Below are 19,654 nucleotides of genomic sequence, written 5' to 3'. Positions count from 1 at the left end.
TGATGTCATCACTTCTCCATCTGTTTTGGATGCTGTTCACCTCTCCATCTCCAGACAAATTCACATCTCCCTAAGCCCCATCACACAGACCAGACAACCAGACCATCAGTGTCTACGTGACTCCACCTTAGATCCCAGGGAACTTGGAACCTGAAACACAGGTAGAGTGCTTTGAAATACCCAGCCACCCAATCTCTGATGTGAAGAGCAGAGTTGAGGTGGATCTCAGGCCAGCATCCTGAAGCATGAACAGTTGCACTTTGTTGGTCCAGTAGTAGTGGGAAAGTAGTGGTCCATGTCACTGTCACCACAGGAGTTGGCCCCCACCCACTCCAGACTTCATGTGCTTCCTTCCTGACGACTCATCCTGTGGTTGCTCCCTTTGGCTTGTCTTCACACACGTGGGTGTGATGTGGCCAAGGATCCAGACAGTGGGAAGGGAGCACAGGTCTTTGACATCCTGAAGTGGTCCAAATGTTCTGGCTCCCCTTTGAGCCAACCTCAGGACCACACACCATTCTCAGATCACTTCTTCTTCAGTGATCAGACCTCAGAGGTCTTGCTTGAGGAGACTTATACTAAGACCCCCTTTTTCTCCAATGTTCTGTTTTCTCAGCTCTTCAACCGAGGTGAGAGGATTGCTGGAACCCGTGTAATGGAGTCTGCTCGTTGTCCCCACGCCCCAGGACATATGGTTTTAGCCTGAGAAAATGAGGGGGTGGCAAGACATGAATCATCCACACAGTCATATCCAGGAGGAGAGAGGCAGCTTTGGGCTCAGCATGGCTTCCCATAGCATTTCCATCATTCACCAAATAGCCTGCTGCGGATCTCCATCCACAAGGTTGACTAACCTGTGTCCTTACAAAACACAGACTCCTTCCTTGCACTTTAAATACCAACCATGAGCACATCAGCAGAGCCAGTGAAGTCAACCTCCTACACTTGTGCCCACTCTGCCCCTGCCAGGCCTGCCACCTCTGGACCTGGACCACATGCCTCCCCTACTTGTGCGGGGATTTATCATTGACCCTGACTTATCATTCACTCAGCAAACACTTCTAGGACATAAGAGATTATGCCAGGCCACTTGTCCCCCAGGCCACCATACCACTGAAGGGTACCCATTTTACTGGCATCCCCTCCAGTCAAATCAGGACCACTTATCCCTTTGACCCTTTCACCTAAAGAGGGTTTTCTAACAACAGTCCAATGGGTTGAAAATTAATGCCAGTCTTGGGGCTGGGTGAGGGAAATTTTATCATAGCTTTACTAGGTTGTTGTTGTTGTTTTCTTTTAAGACGTATTGGTCTGGAAAGATGGCTCAGCAGTTAAGAGCACTGACTGCTCTTCCAGTGGTCATGAGTTCAAATCCCAGCAACCACATGGTGGCTCACAACCATCTGTAATGAGATCTGATGCCCTTTTCTGGTCTGTGTCTGAAGACAGCTACCATGTATTTATATATAACAAATATATCTTTATAATAGCCAGAAGCTGGAAAGAACCCAGATGCCCCTCAACAGAGGAATGGATACAGAAAATGTGGTACATTTACACAATGGAGTACTACTCAGCTATTAAAAAGAATGAATTCATGAAATTCCTTTGCCTATAGCCTTGTTCCTCAAAGTATGGTCATAGATCTGTAGCAAGGAAACTTGCCAAGTCCCCACCCCAGACCTCCTCCAGAACCAGACTGCATTTGTGGAGGGGGAGTGTTGAGAATCAGTCCAAGGGCCTTGTGCATGCTAAGAGAGCACTCAGCCACTGTGCAGCAGCCCCAGCCCCTAGAACACTCAACAAGCTCCTCATGGATTCTCTGAGGAAGCAACTACAAGAATAATGGTTCTTGTTAACTGGTGAGTGTAGAAACAGTATGTTTATAGGTTCTTTTCCAGTCAGAGACTGAAAACCACCATGCTTTTCTATATTCAGCCCTATTTTCCTGAGTTCCTGCTATTGTACTCCCATATGGGCTTCCAGATTAGACAGACTATCTGAAATTAGGAGCTTTGCCACTTTTGCCTGCGGTGACTTCGGGCAAGTTGCTTCACCTCCCTGGGCCTTACTCTTCGTAGTCTGTAAAGTGGAGATAATAGCTTTGTTACAAGGCTACAAGTAAAGTCTTTGCCACTGGGTCTGGCATCTGGGAAGCACTCATTTGCAAACTGATTGGATTTGAGTGTCCCCAGATTTTAGGTTTTGAGACAAAGTTTCATGAATCTCAGGCTGGCTTCAGACTCAACTCACTCTGCACCCAGTGATGGGCTAGGAATTGATCTCAGAGCTGCAAGGATTCTAGGCAAACCTACTACTAATTGAGCTATGTCCCCCAGGTCCATTTGTTTATTTGTTGTTTGTTTGTTTGTTTGTTTTTGAAGCATTATCTTGTTAGTCCAGGCTGGCCTTGAACTTGTGATCCTCTTGCCTTTGCCTCCCAAATACCAGGATTGTGTGCATGTGTCATCCTGCCCAGCCATTCATATTTTGTAGCAACCACATTTACATATTTTAGAATGAAATGATTCTGTAGTTTGGATCTTCCATTATTCTCAGATCATGTTCGGGTCTCCCACCCCCACCCCCCCAAAGTGACTATTTTTCTTGGAGGCAATTTAACTATTAATTAAAAGATATTCATTTTAGTCATGTTTGGTAGTACATACCTGTAGCTCTAGCACTTAAGAAGCTGAGGTGGAAAGTCTACAAATTCTAAGTTAAGATAGCTTGTGTAATAAGACCCTGCCTTGAAGCTTAGAAAATGTTTGCATGTTTGCATTTGAATCCCAGAAGGTGTGGTCTTCAGGAAGTTCACTTAAATAGAATGAAACAGCAAAATTCTTATTGGACAAAAGTTCTGGGAAGCTGCAGCATTTGTCAGAATCAAACCTGGATTACCAGATTACCCTCAGGGTGGATCTTCAGGAAGGGTGGCCCTTTTGAAAGCTAAGGGAAGAATAGCACAAGAAAGAAACAAGGTTGAGATGTCAATAAATCTACAATTAAGCTCATTAAAAAAAAAAAAAAAAAAAAAAAAAAAAAGCATTGTTAGGGTTTGATAATCACTGAAGGAAGATCCCAGACTCAAATAATAGCAAGAACAATGAGTGTTTATTCTTCAGAAACAACCATCAGGCTATAGTCACTACTGCTTCAGAATGGTGACCCAGACAAAGAGCCCCTTTTATAACAGAGCTGCTTAATTGCTTCTGAGATAACAAACAGACTTCTAAAACCTAAAGCACATTCCAAGGGATTATAAAAACCATTAACCAAAATCCATAAAGAAGGAGCTAGAAATATATACCACAGGTACAAGGACAGGAAATAAAATATCGACTGGGTTTATCTATACAAAACTTCAAGAACAACTTAGTTACGGTTTATTACTCTCCATGAACCTGTAAGCTAGTAACAAATGATGAATGTTTAGTCAGGTAATTACTCCTAGTGGATATGCATGTAGACATTGTCTGTTATAAACTTCTTAGTCAAGTTATAACCTGAATTTATGTGCAAACTCCTAGTGAACTTTTTACCATGTGATCACACAATCTGAAAGTCATACAAGTGCTGAGAACAAAGAGCAGAGACAGGCCTTCCTCCCTCCCTCTTCCCAAGACTTCAGCATAGAGTTACATAGATAGAACAAAGTCTGCTTTACCTAGCCTCTGGCTGTTTTATTATGAGGTGCTAAACCAAATTGGAGACTGCAACTTCTCCCCTCACAGCAACCCAGACAGGCAGATCAACTACAAAAGCAAAGTACCTTATACCTAGGATGGGTAGCAAATGGTTTATGGCCTAGTTTCTGAGTGGAGTCAAAATGGAATAAAAAAGGACCCTTCACCACAAGACCCTGTCTTAAAATACATACATTCATTTATAATGTGTGTAAGTATATGTGTGTATGTATGTATATAGATGCTTACATTTCTGGATTATCTCTTTTACCACGTGATACCCACCACTGAAAGAACTGAACTTCTTTTTTTGTTTGTTTGTTTTGTTTTGTTTTGTTTTTTTTTTGAGACAGGGTTTCTCTGTATAGCCCTGGCTGTCCTGGAACTCCCTTTGTAGACCAGGCTGGCCTCAAACTCAGAAATCCGCCTGCCTCTGCCTCCCGAGTACTGGGATTAAAGGCGTGCACCACCACGCAGAACTGAACTTCTTTTTTTTTTTTTTTTTTTTTTTTAATAATCTATTTATTTATTACATGTAAGTACTGTCTTCAGACACACCAGAGGAGGGCACCAGATCTCATTAGGGATGGTTGTGAGCCACCATGTGGTTGCTGGGATTTGAACTCAGGACCTTCGGAAGAGCAGTCAGTGCTCTTAACCGCTGAGCCATCTCTCCAGCCCAGAACTGAACTTCTTAAATGTCACCCTATACAATTCCTTTTTCTTCCCCCTCCCCTTCACCCCCTCCTCCTCTTCTTCATCTTCTTCTTCTTGATTTTTTTAAGACAGCTTTTCTCAGTGTAACAGCCCTGGCTGTCCTAGAACTGGATTTGTAGATCAGGCTGACCTCAAACTCACAGAGATCCATCTGTCTCTACCTCCTGAGTGCTAGGATTTAAAGTGTGCACCACCATACCTAGTTCCTTTGCCTTTTCAAAACAATAATTTGCAAGAGACTTAAATATACCTTCAGAATTTATCTTCTGGGTTCCAGATACCTTCAAAAGCATTGGTTTGTTTCATCTTCACAACTTTTGTGTATGTTTATGTTTAATATTTAATGTATGCAGAGAAAGTGTTAGCACCCTATCTTATAGAAGAATGAGGATCCCAGGGCCCATAGTCACATACTTAATAAACAGGAGAGTGAGACCCAGGATTTTAGACCTATAGACCCTAGCGGTGAGTCCAATGTTCCAAAGTATCCACCTACAGGGCCAGGGCTGGAGGGAAAGTATGAGAATACATCATTTTCCAAGATGGTCTTCACTATGATTACTGCATTCCATTGTCCCCACAGGAGATAGATAGATAGATAGATAGATAGATAGATAGATAGATAGATAGATAGATCAGACTTATGCCTTGACTGTTTAGTTCTCAAAGTGATCCTAGATACTGAGAGGCTGAGGGTAGAAGATTGTTTATTCAAGAGCAGTCATGGCAACATAAGGAGATCTTGTCTTTATTTACAAAGGGGATTGCGGGAATTGGAGAGATATCTCAGAGGTCAGAAGCATATATTGTTCTTAAAGAGGACCTGAGATAAGTTCCCAGCACCCATACCAGGCAGCTCACAACTGTGTGTAACTCTAACTTCAGGAGACCTGGTGATACCCTACTGACCTCCTCATACACAGACATTGCTTACTTTCAAAGAAGAGGGAAGGGGATATAGCTCAATGGCAGAGCACTTACCTAGCATGCACAAAGCTCTAGACTCAATCCCTAGTACAAAAGGCAAAGGACAAAGCCTATCAGACAATGAGTAAAATTATTTATAGCAAGAAAGAGAAACTCCAAATTTTATATTTTAAAAAAATACAGTCTCAAAACCAGCCACACTTAACAGGGCACTTCCTAGTAATCTCAACCTTCTACTCTCCAAGTAAGAGGAGAGTAAGACCCAGGATTCTGGTCCTACAGATCCTGATGGTGAGTCCAATGTTCCAAAGTATCCACCTACAGTTACACACACACACACACACACACACACACACTCACATGCTGATATTTATATTTTCTAATAATGTATAGTTTTTCTTTTTTTTCTTTTCTTTTTCTTTTTTCTTTTTTTTTTTTTTTTTTTTTTTTTTTGGTTTTTTGGTTTTTTGGGTTTTTTTGGTTTTTTGAGACAGGGTTTCTCTGTGCAGCCCTGGCTGTCCTGGAACTCACTCTGTAGACCAGGCTGGCCTCGAACTCAGAAATCCACCTGCCTCTGCCTCCCAAGTGCTGGGATTAAAGGCATGTGCCACCATGCCTGGCTTGTTTTTCATTTTTTAACCAAATGAATTCATACCATGGAATTATGTAACTTGTTCTTTGTTCTGTTACCACTATTCCTTTGCAGTCTTCCTGATTATTTTCTTGGATTATCTGTATAATAATAGTCTACTACAAAGTGTGTGTATGTGTGTGTGTGTCTGTCTGTCTGTCTGTCTGTCTATCGGTCCTTGTGTAACTATTTTAGGTGGGTCATAGGCTGTGTGAATGTTTTCATTATATAATAGTGTGGCAACTTAGACACCTACCCAACACACACAAGAAAACACCTAGGTCAAGGCTAAGGGTGTTTTCAGGTCTCTCTCAGATCACATGCGGCCACCCACATCTCCCTTTCCAGTGCCAGGCTCTCTCTCTAACTCTCCGTTTTATTGAAATCTTTTGATTATTATTCTCATCCAAGCAGCTTTCCCTGTGCCTTCCCCTTCCAGCCTAGACCTGTCCTTTCTCACAAGCCTGTCTCTCCCTGCTTTTCACTACCCCTGCTTCTGTAGACCAAGGTTGCTTTCTTTTTTCCTCTCCCTCACCCGGCCCTCTTCCTAGCCTGTCTTCTCCCAAACAGCCTCCCACAGGCCAGCTGATGAGAGCCTCCTTCCCCCAGCCATGTGGGGTGTATGTTTGCTTATTCAGTGAGATCATCCTCGCCTTCACCTCCTTGCTTGTTGACATCCCAACCTCCACAGAGCCTGCCGTTGGCATGGCGCTTGTTATGGGGTCAGCGTGGGTAACCAAACTCTGAAGAGACAAGGTTTTGCTGCCAACAACTCTGAGTCTGTAGTTACAGACTCAGGCTGGCTCAAGAATCTTGCTGCCAATGAATAGCTCAAGATGAAGCCAGCTCTTGCCCTCACCTCCTGGTGGTTACCCACTTTCACTTCCTGTCACCCTTGGGCATCTAACCCCAGGCCATCCAGACACACCAGCAGTTCTAATGGTGCCCTGGGATGGGGGTACAGGGGGAGATAAATGGAGAAGGAGAAAGGAGTAGCATCTGGTTGGTGCTCAGGGTCCCAGCCTTGAGCTAAGAACACTTTCAGTGCTCTTGGTCCATCCTGCTGCCTGCTGGCTTCCTCTGCCTGCAGGAATAAAGACCAGCGCCTAAGGGACCCGGGGCTAGCAGATTTGACACAGGCTAAGGGAATGAGGAAGCTGCAGATTGTTGTGAATTCCAAGATTAGCATCTCCAGCTAATGGTGCCCCCCCCTCAACCCCCACAATCCCAGGGCACCATTAGAACTGCTGACCAGTAAAGTGTCTGGATGGCCCAGGGTGAGATGCCCAAGGGTGACAGGAAGTGAAAGTGGGTAACACCAGGGCATGGGAGTGGGATGGAGGTGTCTCTTAGCTCCTCTCACTCTTAATTGTCTTCTTTGTTCCCAGAAAAAGGCCAGGACTACTCACTCTCACTGTCATCTATGTCACCTCTAAACGTCTCTCAGTGGCCTGTGCTCTGACTGTAACACCTTTGTACCACAGGTTCGCTGATAGTAGTTCCTACCCACTGGACTTCCTGCCTCTCCACTGGCTTCCTGCCTCTCCATCTCCATGTCACCTTCCACGCCCAAACACTTCAGCCTTTTTATAAGACTTCCTAAGTATGGAGTTCCCTGTATGAGTGTGTGAGTATGCGAGTGTGTGTGTGTGTGTGTATGTATGTGTATGTATGTGTGTGCTTGTCTGTGTGTCTGTGTGCATGCGCGCGCACACACAGGCCTGAAACTCACCGATTCCCTGAAGCAGGCTAGCCAGCGAAGCCCCGGAGATGCTGATCATATCTCTGCTTTCCCTGCGCTGGGATTGCATGTACATACCATCATGCACCCCCCACTCCCCACTCGCGGTGCTGGGGAGTGAACTCAGGTCCTCACATTTTACCCACAGAGCTATCTCTCTAGCCCAAGTGAGGCTCCTTTTTAACACAGTCTCCAATGGTTTCTGTGTACTCTCTACCTATCTGAGGCCACAGCAGCCTCCTTTGCCAGCCCTCATTGTCTCTCCTCAGTCTCCTTGTAGAATCTCACCTAATCTGTGTGCACTGAAATCACTAGGCCCGTTTCCACTAAACCTGTACCTTCTTCCCCACCAACTTGAATTCAAGCTATGTAGCTCTTCCAACAACTGCAGCACAGTCACCCCAAAAGTCTCAGTGACTCAGAGCAGCAGTGGAGTGAGAATTCTGGATTCGTTAAGAAAACACAAATATTACAAGAATGTGTTTTCATTCTAATTCCAGGTGTGGGACATAGGACTGCTTCAGATTGTCCACAGCAGCTGACTATGATTTGCCTCATGTTCTAGCAGAAGTGTGTTTTTGCAGCTGCACATAGTTTCTGCAAATGCATGACATTTGGAATTTTGGGGACTTTTCAGAGGATATATACATGCCAGAGCCCCACAAGTAGGGGCTGATTGGCTGCTTGGTGGTTGTCTGTGGTTTGTTAAGTAGTCATGCACAAAGAAGAAACAACTGCAAGAAAAAATTAGATATTCTGAAGACGAAGATCAAATTTGCCCCAAGGAACTTAAAGCCCCTAAACTGCAGGGAGTAGTCTAACGATAACGTCACCCCCTTTCCCCTCTATCCTTTTTTTCTCTCCTACCTAGTGTTAGGGGATTACTGGGGTAGAAGAATAGGGGAGAAGAAGAGCGAAAGAAAAAAGAACTCACAAAGTAGCCAAAAGTCCCACTGTATAGCAGCCGTCTCCGGAGCCACACCCTGAGAGAATAACCAGATGGGCATTCCCTCCCAGGTAGGTATTCTGAGGCTTCAAGCCTACTGCTCTTTGAGTCTCTGAACTCCACGTCTGGGCAGTCTACATCCTGAGATTTTACCCAGGTTACTGCCTCTTTCCACACCCACTCCTGCCTCGGTCCTGGATTATTTGGATGCTAGGAGACTACATGGCTTACAGCCATCTAGTGCCATTACCACAATCATCATCAGTCCATTGTGTGGCATGTGACCTAGTGATGAAGACCTCCCACCCGTCATCCTTATGTCTGGTCCTTCTATGCACGTTTAACTCAAAACATAGGTGTCACCTAGCCAAGCCCTGGGTCTGGTTGGTCAGCTGTCTTCTCTCATGCACTTATAGAGATATCCCAGCAAAATACTGAGGTGGACACCTTTGTGCCCTGGAGTCAGAGCACAGGCATTGAGGAATTGGTGAATTCACAAGCTCAGGACGAGTCAGGAAGAGTAAGATATGGGGTAGCAAGGAAGGCAGAAGGCCCCAGGATGGCCAGAGCCAACTCAGCTCCACTAGACTGAATCACCACTTTTACTTCCTTACTGAGGTGCCTGCAGCCATTCCATACTTCACTACCGCTGGGTCCCCAGAGGCACTGGTGTCTGGCAGGGTGCAAGATGACCTGTTTTCCTCAGCCTGAGAGCGAGCAGAGGAAGCAGCGGCCCTCAGCTAGCCCAGAGGTGTCAGCTTCTCTTCTCACCAAAGCAGCTGCACCGCACCTGACGTCAGGCGCTGCCAAGGGCCCGGGCTTCCTGTGAGCTAGACTCCCAGCCGCCTTTCTCACTAAAGAGAAGAGTGGGCTTGCCTCTCCTCAGCTCATGACCCACTCAAAGGCAGCCCGCCTGAGCTCCTGATGCTGGCAACATTTGGATCATCCTAAGCGTTTGCTAAGTGCCATCAACACACTGACTTAAGTGGTAGAGGATTGAGAGCCTGGTGTGGGCTGTGGGGATGGAGGAGGAGGCGAGCAGGAGGAGAAAGCAGATGGAGAAGACGAGACCGAATGGAAACCAGGCACCGAGACTAGACTCTGGTTTCTCCAGCCCTTACTGCACTGTCTGCTCCGTGGGTCTAACCGCTCATCTAATGACATCTTCAGCTCTGTCCCCGGCTCTACACTTCTCTGGAACCAACCCACACAATTAAGCCATGATTTTCTACCATTGCCCATGGGACAGAATCCAGAAGGCTTTGTCTAGCCAGGGCTGGCTTTCCACGACTGTGCCTTCCATCCAGACCAGCTTTATTTTCCATTGCTTCATGGCCGGGGGGGGGGGGGGGGGGGGCATCGACTGTACCCAGGCTGGCTTGTCCTTCCCACCACTCCCTTCTGCGCAGCTGTACACAGTTATTTAGCAAAAGGTAAGCTTAGATTTTTATATTTTATTTCTTGGGGGTTTTCCCATAATTATCTACTGAGTGCCACCATTCATAAAATTAGGAAAAAATAACTTCCTCAGAAGTCTTATCTGCTTCACAGCCCACCCTCTGGTTCCTGCCTTGTACCAATCCTGAGCAACAATGAAGCTACCTGAATTCTACAGACGAGAACTCAAGTCTCAGAAGACACGGGTTCCTCCTCAGCTGGAAGAATCCTGGGCCAGAGAGCTCTAGTCTCCGCTCAGGACCTGTTTATTCCACGGGTTAAGGTCATCCCAGTCTCCCTCACTAAAGTGAAAGCTCACGGGAACATGGGCCATCCTCACTTCCTATATTTGGCAAACAATGAGCACATTAGTGTCTTAATCTATGCAGACTGCTAAGACAGTACGCCGTGGACTCTAAGCAACAGAAATGTATTGCCCAGAGGAGGCTGGGAAATTCCAGATCAGAATACTCACAGGTTATGTCTCCTGAAGGCCCATCATTTGACCTACAGAAATCCATCCTCTTTCTTGTCCTCATGGCAGAAGACTGAGGGAGCTCTCTGGGAGTTTCTTATGAGAGCATTGACCCATGAAAGTTTCACTCTATTATCTGATCACCACTCAGAGGCCTGCCTCCTGATGCTACCATATTTGGAGTCAGACTCAACACTGGAATTCTGAGGCACACAGTCTACTACAGATGGGTTATAACTACTCTACATTAAAAAAAAAAAAAGCAGCACTAGGTAAATGGTTAGGCTTTTGTTTTTGGTTTCATTTACAGAGTTGCTGTGCATGCATGTGCGAGTGTGTGTGCTTGTATGTGCATGTGTGTCCTGTTACTGAACCCAGGTCTTCATGTCAGTGGAATAGGCAAGTACTCTAACTGGACAACAGTCTCACCAGCCCCTCAAATTCAGTATAAAGATGAAATTCCCGAGTTGAGGATGTAGTTCACTCAGTAGAGTGCTAGCTTAGCTTGTTCAGAGCCTCAAGTTTGATCTCCAGCATCAAATAAACTGGGCTTAGTGGTGTGGGCCGGTAATCCTAGCCCTTTGGGAGGTGCAGACAGGACGAGCAGAAATTCAAGGTTGTCCTAGGTTTCATAGTTCAAGACCATCCTGGACCCTGACTCAAAAAGTTTAAATTCCCTCCCCCTCGTTCTCCCACCCTTGAGATCTTTTTTAAAAAATGTGTGGGTTTGCCTGCATGTATGTCTGTGTAGCATATGTATACTGTGTCGGAGGAGGCCAGAAGAGGGTGTCAGGTTCCCCTGGAACTGGAGTTACAGAGGACTGTTAGCTACGGAGTAGGTGCTGGGAACTGACTTCAGGTCCTCTGAAAGAGCGATCAGTTATCTCTCCAGCCCAGTGCTGTCCCTTTGACAGACTGATCACTGCTATCCTAGAAAGTATTTGATAAAGTTAAAAGAACAAAGACCCTGGTAAGTTAGCCTCGGCCAAATCATAGTTGGATCGTTCTTATCAGCTTTCCTCATGGAGGTGGAGTGCCCCCTATCGGAATGGCTAGAAAGTAGCCGCTCCCCCACCCCCATGTCTGCAAGGTCTTTCTCTGTACAAGATGTGTAGGTAGTGTTACCAGGACACAAACAGAATCATGACAACACTTTGCAGTGTAATTTCATGATTTATATATCAATTATGTTTTATGAAGTTATTTTTAACTGACTAAAAGGTTTTATAGCTGGAATGTTGCTATATTGGGATGGAAGACTGGAATAATCTTCCCCAGCCCTGCATTCCTCTCACCTCTTGCTCAAGGTGAGGCTATGCTAGGCAGGAGGAGGGGCAACTGCTTATCACCTGCCACTATTCCCGTTGAATGTCCAATCACCTCCTGCCTCTCTAGGCCTAAGAGCCACTTTGTATCCCCCCGCCCCCCCCCCCCCCCCCGCCCCGTCTCTAAAGTCCAGGCTTGTTTTCTTAATTTCTTAGATTAGTAAATCTAAACATGCTATTGTAGGCATTCCTGAGCTCTATGAACCCACTGTTAACTCTCTACTCCTTGGCCAAGGACAGCTTCTGTCATTCTGAGACAGTGGCCTGCTTTGTCCTTCCATGGCCTGCTGGATCCCTCTAAGTCTCCCTAGAAAAATACGAAAAGGGGCCAGGTGTGGTGGCACACGCCTTTAATCCCAGCACTCGGGAGGCAGAGGCAGGTGGATTTCTGAGTTCGAGGCCAGCCTGGTCTACAAAGTGATTTCCAGGACAGACAGGGCTATACAGAAAAACCCTGTCCCGAAAAAAAAAGAAAGAAAGAAAGAAAGAAAGAAAGAAAGAAAGAAAGAAAGAAAGAAAGAAAGAGAAAAAGAAAAAGACGAAAGGGTACAATACAAAAGGAAAAAATACAAGGAACCAAAGAGGAAAAATACAAAAAGCACAAGCAGGTCCTATATCCAGACCATGAGGCCATCGCCACTGTCAGCTAACCCTGGAGAGGCTCCTTCCTTGGCAACAAGGTCAAGTTCACAGTCTGCAAAGCAGGACTGGCCAGAGCCCTCATTTGATTATAGCTTAATCCTAATCTGACCAGGTTTGGATGCAAAGCTTTCTCAGTTTAACAGTGACCGGAGTATCTCTGCTCTTTAGGACAGAGCTTTCTATCTTAAGGTCCCAACAAGTGCTTTTTGGTGTCGGTGCTAGAGTTTCATGTTTGCTGAGCAAGTGCTCTACCGCCGAGCTGCATCTCCAAACCCACACAGGAAGCCTTGTAAAAAACTGAAATGAAAGAAAATACCAGAGCACATTCAACAATGTGAGTATTATTTCCTGAAAATTGTGGTAAGGCGTGTGTGTGTGTGTGTGTATGTGTGTGTAAACTGTTCATAATATAAAATGTATTTCTTTGTGTGGGTGGGGGTTTAAAAAGTTTTGAAAATATTGACTTAAAGGAAAATATCCATTCCTCAAATAGTATACAAATATTATCAGAGCTGTGTCTTGCTCTAGGAGAAAGAAAAACAAAAGTTGGCTACCACATCTGGAAAGCTCCGGATGGGGTAAGTACAAAGGCCACCAGCACAGGATGTAAAAACCACAGTCTGAGGGGTGTCATGGGAGAAGCCACCTCCTTCTTTAGGCCTGATGGCTGGTTCTGACATTGGCTAGGGAAGGAAGGGAAATGGTATGCTTCTGATGAAGCACGGATACCAAGCCACAGCCCCAAGCCCCATGGCTGGAGCTGCTACCAAGACCTTGGTGTGAATGCTGGGAAAGGACCCAGAGTGATGGGAACAGACAGGGATGAGAAGAACAAAAGTGGGAGATATGGATATATAAATATAAATATGTATATATAATTGAGTATTTATATTATATTTAATGTATGTATGTATATGTGTATATATAATATTTTTTAAGGGAAGGGGGGTGGAACAGTGGAGGACAGCCACTTGAAGGCCAGATGTTGCCTTTGTTTCTACCTCAAGGCCTTTTTAGACTTACCTCATTACTGATTCTGATTAAGATGTATGCTACATGAGTCCATGGTCCGATAGGAATTTCTACATTTAGATTTTCCTTGTATGTTCCTGTCTGGCTAGAGCCAGTGTTGCTGTCTGGTTACCAGACTCAGCTGTGCCTCCCCTCACAAAGCACAGGGGTTTTCTCTTCTCATGTTCTCTGGGTTTCCCTGCTGAGCCCTATAGCCTGTCCTTTCGGCTATTTTGTGGATGCTTTTTTCTTTACCCTTCTCCACTTTTTCAACCCCTTAATATTAGATAGAAGAGAGAAAAGGATGGCGGGGAAAGGGGGCGATGATATTGTTAGGATAATTCCTGCTGATTAGGGCTGTTGAGTTCCTTAGGGCAAGTTTGATCTTCACAGTCAGGATATCTTTCTCTTTCTTCCTTTCTCTCTCTCTCTTTCTTCCTTTCTCTCTCCTTCTTTCTCTCTCTCTCTCTTTTTTCCGAGACAGGGTTTCTCTGTATAGCCCTGGCTGTCCTGGAACTCACTCTGTAGACCAGGCTGGCCTCAAACTCAGAAATCCACCTGCCTCTGCCTCCCGAGTGCTGGAATCAAAGGTGTGCGCCACCACTGCCCGGTGGATATCTCATTTCTTGTTTCTTTGTGCACAACTATTTAACAAATAGCAACCAACCAACAACCAACATTGAACCAACAACTGGCCAGTCAGCCCCGTCGATTGGGGTGCTAGCATTTATACATCCTCTGAAAGGTCGCCAGAATTCCAGATCTCATACAATAACAGAAAGTATCTGCGGCTGGCAAAACCACGCCCCTTCTTAGAGCAGGAGGCAAGTCATCGTCAGCCGCATATCCCACACCTGGGATTAAAAGTCTTATAATATGTCTGTGTTTTTCAGAGAAACCAACATTCTCACTACCAAGCCTCAGCACAGCTGGAAGGAATTCGAAGGAGAAGTGTTGTCTCCTGGCCCTTCCCCTGACACTCCTGCGGTTGCAGACAGGTTGACTATAGAAAATCACAGCAGGTTGGAGCATTCCATTTCCTACTTTGCAAACAGGGAGTGGCCCAACACCTACTTCTGCATCTCCGCCCAGACTCGGGGGTGGGGGAGGGTGTAAAGGACCTTAAGAGCGAGCGTATTCCTTTTCCCTTATGCAAAAAGACTGTTGACCACTCTACGTACAAAATGTCCCCTGTCTGTCTGCCTTTTCCTCAGCAATTGCTGAGCCAGTCATTGGAAAGCGGCAAGGCAAAACACCCATTACCAAGATGTAGCTACCAAAGGACTGAGATTTGGGATCAGAAATTCAATACCTTTACCCCAGCCCTTGTGGACAACTTCCTCCTGTGGGACTGAGGACTCTAAGAGGTCACCAGAAAGTTATATATGAGCTCCTCCATTGCATGGACTGTCTACCCCTCCTCATCCCTGCCCGAGCGCCCTCTGCTCTCAGTGAGTTCTGCTCTTTGTTTCCCCTCATCTTTTTCCCTGTCTGAATCCAACCCACAGGGATTAGCTCAGTTTTCTTATCTTCTAGGAAGCCAATCCACAAAGAACACTCAAAATGCCTAAAATCTCCTTATGGCACTTAAATGTTTATGGGTAATAAAAGGAATCACTCCTCTCCTTATGTGTGACCTTGTGATGTTTGTCTCTGAGTTTATAGACTCCTGGAACCCGGGGACACTTAACTCTCTCTGTGCCTGTCCCAGAGCTGAATATACAATAGGCTCTCAGAGCTGAGTTCTAACATCAACCTGATTGAAAAACCTGGCTTCAATGGTTTTTGGTTTTTGTTATTTATTTATTTACATGCCAAATGCTGCCCCTTTCCTGGTGCCCCCCCAGAGACCCTCCCCCATACCCTTCTCTTCTGAGAGGGCCCCCCTGCCCCGCCCCAACCCCGCCAGGGTATTTCCCCAACCCTGAGGCATCAAGTCTCTGCCAGATTAGGAGCATCTCCCACAGAGGCCTAGAGCACTTTTAAATCACCCATCCCAGGCCTTGTCAAAGTAGCCATGACTAAAGGAAATCACAGAGATTAAATGAATTGTTTAATTAATTGCTTCATGCGTCATAAAAGTTTGATTGCTTTAACTATAAAGAGGCAAGATGGAGGTCAAAGGGCATTATCTTTTAATTTGTTTATTTCTGTTTTTCATTTGATTTTAGGGTTCTCCATATTCTTCCAAATTTTACTCTCAGTTTTAATTTTGCAGTGGCTCCTAAATGTCATGTCAGAACAAAAGGCTCTGTCTAGAAGTCCTGTTCCCACTCCATCTGCTTTATCCCTCCTGTCCTGTCTCTGCCATGCCCTACAGCAGGTAGCTAAGCTCATTAGTCTCTGCTTTTTTTTTTTTTTTTAATTTCTATTTTTGTTCCTTTTTTCTTGAACAAATAGGTACCTGTTCTTACTTCTTCCCCTAGAGGGTATTCTTGAGGTAATTTCTTTCACGACTGCCTCACCACCACAACTACCACCTCCTCCTTCTAGTCCTTGTCCTCCCACTCTGCCACCCCCCTCCTCTGGTGTCTGCTGGCTGGGAGGATCAGGACCAGCGACAGCCCATGACAAAGGGATTTGTTTTGTGTTAATCCTCACTGGAGTTAGTCATAGTGACAAGGAAATAACATTCTTCCCAGGGCTAGCTTCATTTCAAATCCTGGCCAGAGACCTAAAGAGACCTACGTAGCCTTGTGAGGGGTTACGTAGCCACAGCCTAGTCCCTGCAACTGAGGAGGCAAAGAAGTATCCACAACCAAGCTTCTGCCTTGCTCATCCTCCTAGAGGAGGACACAATGCTAGTGTACACTGGCGTCCTAAAAACCACTTGTAAGACCTTTTCAGGCTCATGCAGCGTCCAGGAGTCCTGCACACGTTGCAGGAAAACCACGCTCTGCATCTGTGCTGGCTAGTTTCACGTCAACTTGACACAAGCTAAAGTCAACCGAAAGGGAGGAACCTCAATAAAGAAAATACCCACACGCCTTTAATCCCAGATTGGGCTGTAGGCATACCCGTGGGGAATTTTCTTAACTAGTGATTGATGTGGGAGGTCCCAGCCCATTGTGTGTGTGTGTGTGGGGGGGGGGTCCTGTGTTACATAAGAAAGCTGGCTGAGCAAGCCATGATGAGCAAGCCTGCAAGCAGCACCCCTTTATGCATCAGCCCCTGCCTCCAAGTTCCTGCCCTGCATGCGTGCCTCCCTTTCCCACTTTTGATGTGAGCTGTTCTAGAGAACTAAGAATGAAACAAACCCTTTCTTCCCAAGTTGCTTTTGTTCACGGTGTTTCTTCACAGTTATAGGAACCCCAGCTAAAGCAATGCCTATACCTTTTTAAAAACATGAACTTTAAGAATTGAAGACTGGGGCTGGAGAGATGGCTCAGCAGTTAAGAGCACTGACTGCTCTTCCGAAGGTCCTGAGTTCAAATCCCAGCAACCACATGGTGGCTCACAACCATTCATAATTGAGATCTGACGCCCTCTGCTGGTGTGTCTGAAGACAGCTACAGTGTACTTACATATAATAATAAATTAATCTTTGGGCCAGAGCAAGCAGGGCTAGAGTGAGCGGAGGTCCTGAAGTTCAATTCCCAGCAACCACATGATAGCTCACAACCATCTGTACAGCTACAGTGTACTCATATACATACAATAAATAAATCTTTGAAGAAAAAAAAATTGAAGACTGGCAATCCTCTGGACCCATAAGATCCCATTTCAAGGCGAATATAATATGTCTGAGTAAGTTAGTTTAAGTTATAGAGAGATGGCTGAAGGAGTGGAGTGCCTCTGACAGGAGTGTCCATTGGAAAAAGTGGGAGTGGGAGGACTCTTGCCTTGGAGTCAGGCTGTCCACAGTGGGTTCAGAGGCTGTGACTCACTGAGGAAAAGGAGTGCCCTGGGCCCTAGGGGAGGCTGCTTTCTCCAAACAAGCTGTCTTTGGCTAAGGAAGGAAATGAGGTAATCTCGGATTAATCAGCAGCCACCAGCCTGACAGATCTGAAAGTTCAACCATGTCCAGCTACTTCTGCTTATATTCACCTTTTTCCTCCAGGGTACCACGACATTAACATGCCAGGTTCTAGTAAGAGAGGGCATAGAACCCCTCCTTGGGTAGGCAGCAGCTCTTCCTCTCTGGACCTTTAACTTTCTCTTCTATTAAATCAGGAAGTAATTGATCACCAATGATGCAACTCAACCCATGGTCATCTTTCTCTCTCTCTCTCTCTCTCTTTCTTTCTTTCTTTCTTTCTTTCTTTCTTTCTTTCTTTCTTTCCTTCCTTCCTCCCTCCCTCCCTCCCTCCCTCCCTTCCTTCCTTCCTTCCTCCCCCCTCTCTCTTTCTTAAATAAAAATTGTTGATACAATATATTTTGATCGTATTCTTTCCCATCCCAACTCCTCCAAAATCCTCCCCAATTTTAAAAAATAATTTTGTAGGTGTTTTGCCTATAGGTATGTCTATGTACCTGGTGTGTGCCTAGTGTTCCAGAGGGCCAGAAGAAGGTATCAGATGCCCAGAGACTGGTGTTACAGATGGTTGTAAGCCACCATGTGGATTCTGGGTAACCAAACCAGGGTCCTCTGGGAAAGCAGCCAATACTCTTAACCATTGATCCATCCCTCAAGCTACCTCCTCCTCCTCCTCCTCCTCCTCCTCTTCCCCCTCCTCCACCCCAGCCAAATTTCTTGTTAGAAAAACAATAGAATTGAGCTGTTTTTTCACAAGGCTCACCTCCCTCCTTCAACATAGCTGCCATCATCTTCCTAAAACAGCTTCACCAGTTAGGCTCCCCACCTGCCCTTGAAGCTATTTGACATGCCAACTTCTAGACTTACTGCAACCAACCTTCCACCTCCAAGACTCTAAGAATCTATGCCTCAGAGAAACAGAATCTGAAAGTGAGTGGGAATAGAGAGCAGCCGGCACAGGGAGGAGCCTTTAACCCAGGATCCTAGATGGGGAGTGTGGCGGGATGCCAGGCTTGGGGAGAACTCAAAACAACCTTTTTACACAGTGTCCTTGTGCGTCCTGTTTCTCTAGTGACGCTGCTGCCAGCAGTGGGCACCACGTTCAAGCTCCCATGGGCAGTGAGGGGGCAAGGTACCCATCTGCCTTGTTGGCTAACCAGTGACTGGGGAAAGTGGTGCCTGAGTTCAGACTGCCCTCTGCTGGGATGTTCTAAGTCAAGGCACCCGATGGAGCACTGACTGCATCCGGTCATCTCCCAAGGAGTACCTGGACCTCCTCTCCTTATGCTGTTAGTATCTGCTTTAGGGTGAGGCTTCAGATCCAGGCCTGCAGGCCACGTGACAAGATGCTTAGTCGATGGGGAACCTTCACGAAGTCTGGCTCAGGTGTCACACAGAATCATACAACTGCGGAATCTTTTTTTTTTTTTTTTTTTTTTTTTTTTGGTGGAGAGGGGTTTATATTTTTATTAGGCCTGCTTCTTTCACTTGTGCTGGTTGGTTTTGGCAAACTGTAGTCATTTGGCAAAAGGGAAATCCAGTTAAGAAAAATTCCTCCATCTAGGTTGACGTGAGCGAGTGCTCCCTTGGGCAGATGGTCTTAAGGTGTATCAGAAAGTAGGCGGAAGAAGGCCTGAGAAGCAAGGCAGGAGGCAGGATTCCTCCATGGCTTCTGCTTCCATTCCTGTCTCCAGACTCCTGCCCTGAGGTCTCTTACTGATGCAGTGTGACCTGACAGTTGTAAGATAAGATTAACTCTTTCTCCCCTAAGTAAATTTTGGTCATGGAGTTCACTGCAGCATAGAAATTCTAATACATGTGCTTTCCTATTCAGTAGTAAGTGTGACAGTTCATCTTCACTGGCAAATAAGATTTAAACTCAGCATGGAATCACACCTCTGGGTGTGTTTGTGAGGGTGTTTCTAGGGAAGTTTAACAGAGCGCGATAGACTCACACTGAAAGTGAGAGGCACCATCCTGTGGAGTGGGGTCCTACACTGAATATAACGGAGAAAATGAAGACAGCAAAGTTGGCGCCAGCATTCCAGCCGTGGCTGTGTAGGTAACTTCAAGTTCAAGGCTGAAAATCCCAGCCAGGACACAAAACCGGGCAGGATTCTCATCACCTGCAGGCAGGAGA

General features: G+C 45.8%; 2 long non-coding RNA genes across 2 annotated transcripts; one reads left to right on the top strand and one right to left on the bottom strand.

Annotated features, from left to right (window-relative positions):
- On the bottom strand, positions 1-10,712 carry Gm39932. The gene is made up of 2 exons (XR_866734.2): positions 10,561-10,712; positions 1-702 (listed from the first exon to the last, which is right to left on the bottom strand). It is a non-coding gene; the product is annotated as a predicted gene, 39932 (long non-coding RNA).
- Positions 10,713-12,641: 1,929 nt separating this feature from the next.
- On the top strand, positions 12,642-15,167 carry AI847159 (expressed sequence AI847159). The gene is made up of 3 exons (NR_045264.1): positions 12,642-12,861; positions 13,056-13,105; positions 14,432-15,167. It is a non-coding gene; the product is annotated as an expressed sequence AI847159 (long non-coding RNA).
- The last annotated feature ends 4,487 nt before the right edge of the window (positions 15,168-19,654 follow it).

The sequence above is a fragment of the Mus musculus genome, chromosome 2 (genome assembly GCF_000001635.26).
Source record: "Mus musculus strain C57BL/6J chromosome 2, GRCm38.p6 C57BL/6J".
Taxonomy (NCBI): Eukaryota; Metazoa; Chordata; class Mammalia; order Rodentia; family Muridae; genus Mus; species Mus musculus.
The sequence above is the reverse complement of the archived record's forward strand: the minus strand, read 5'-3'. Positions and strand labels throughout refer to the sequence as shown.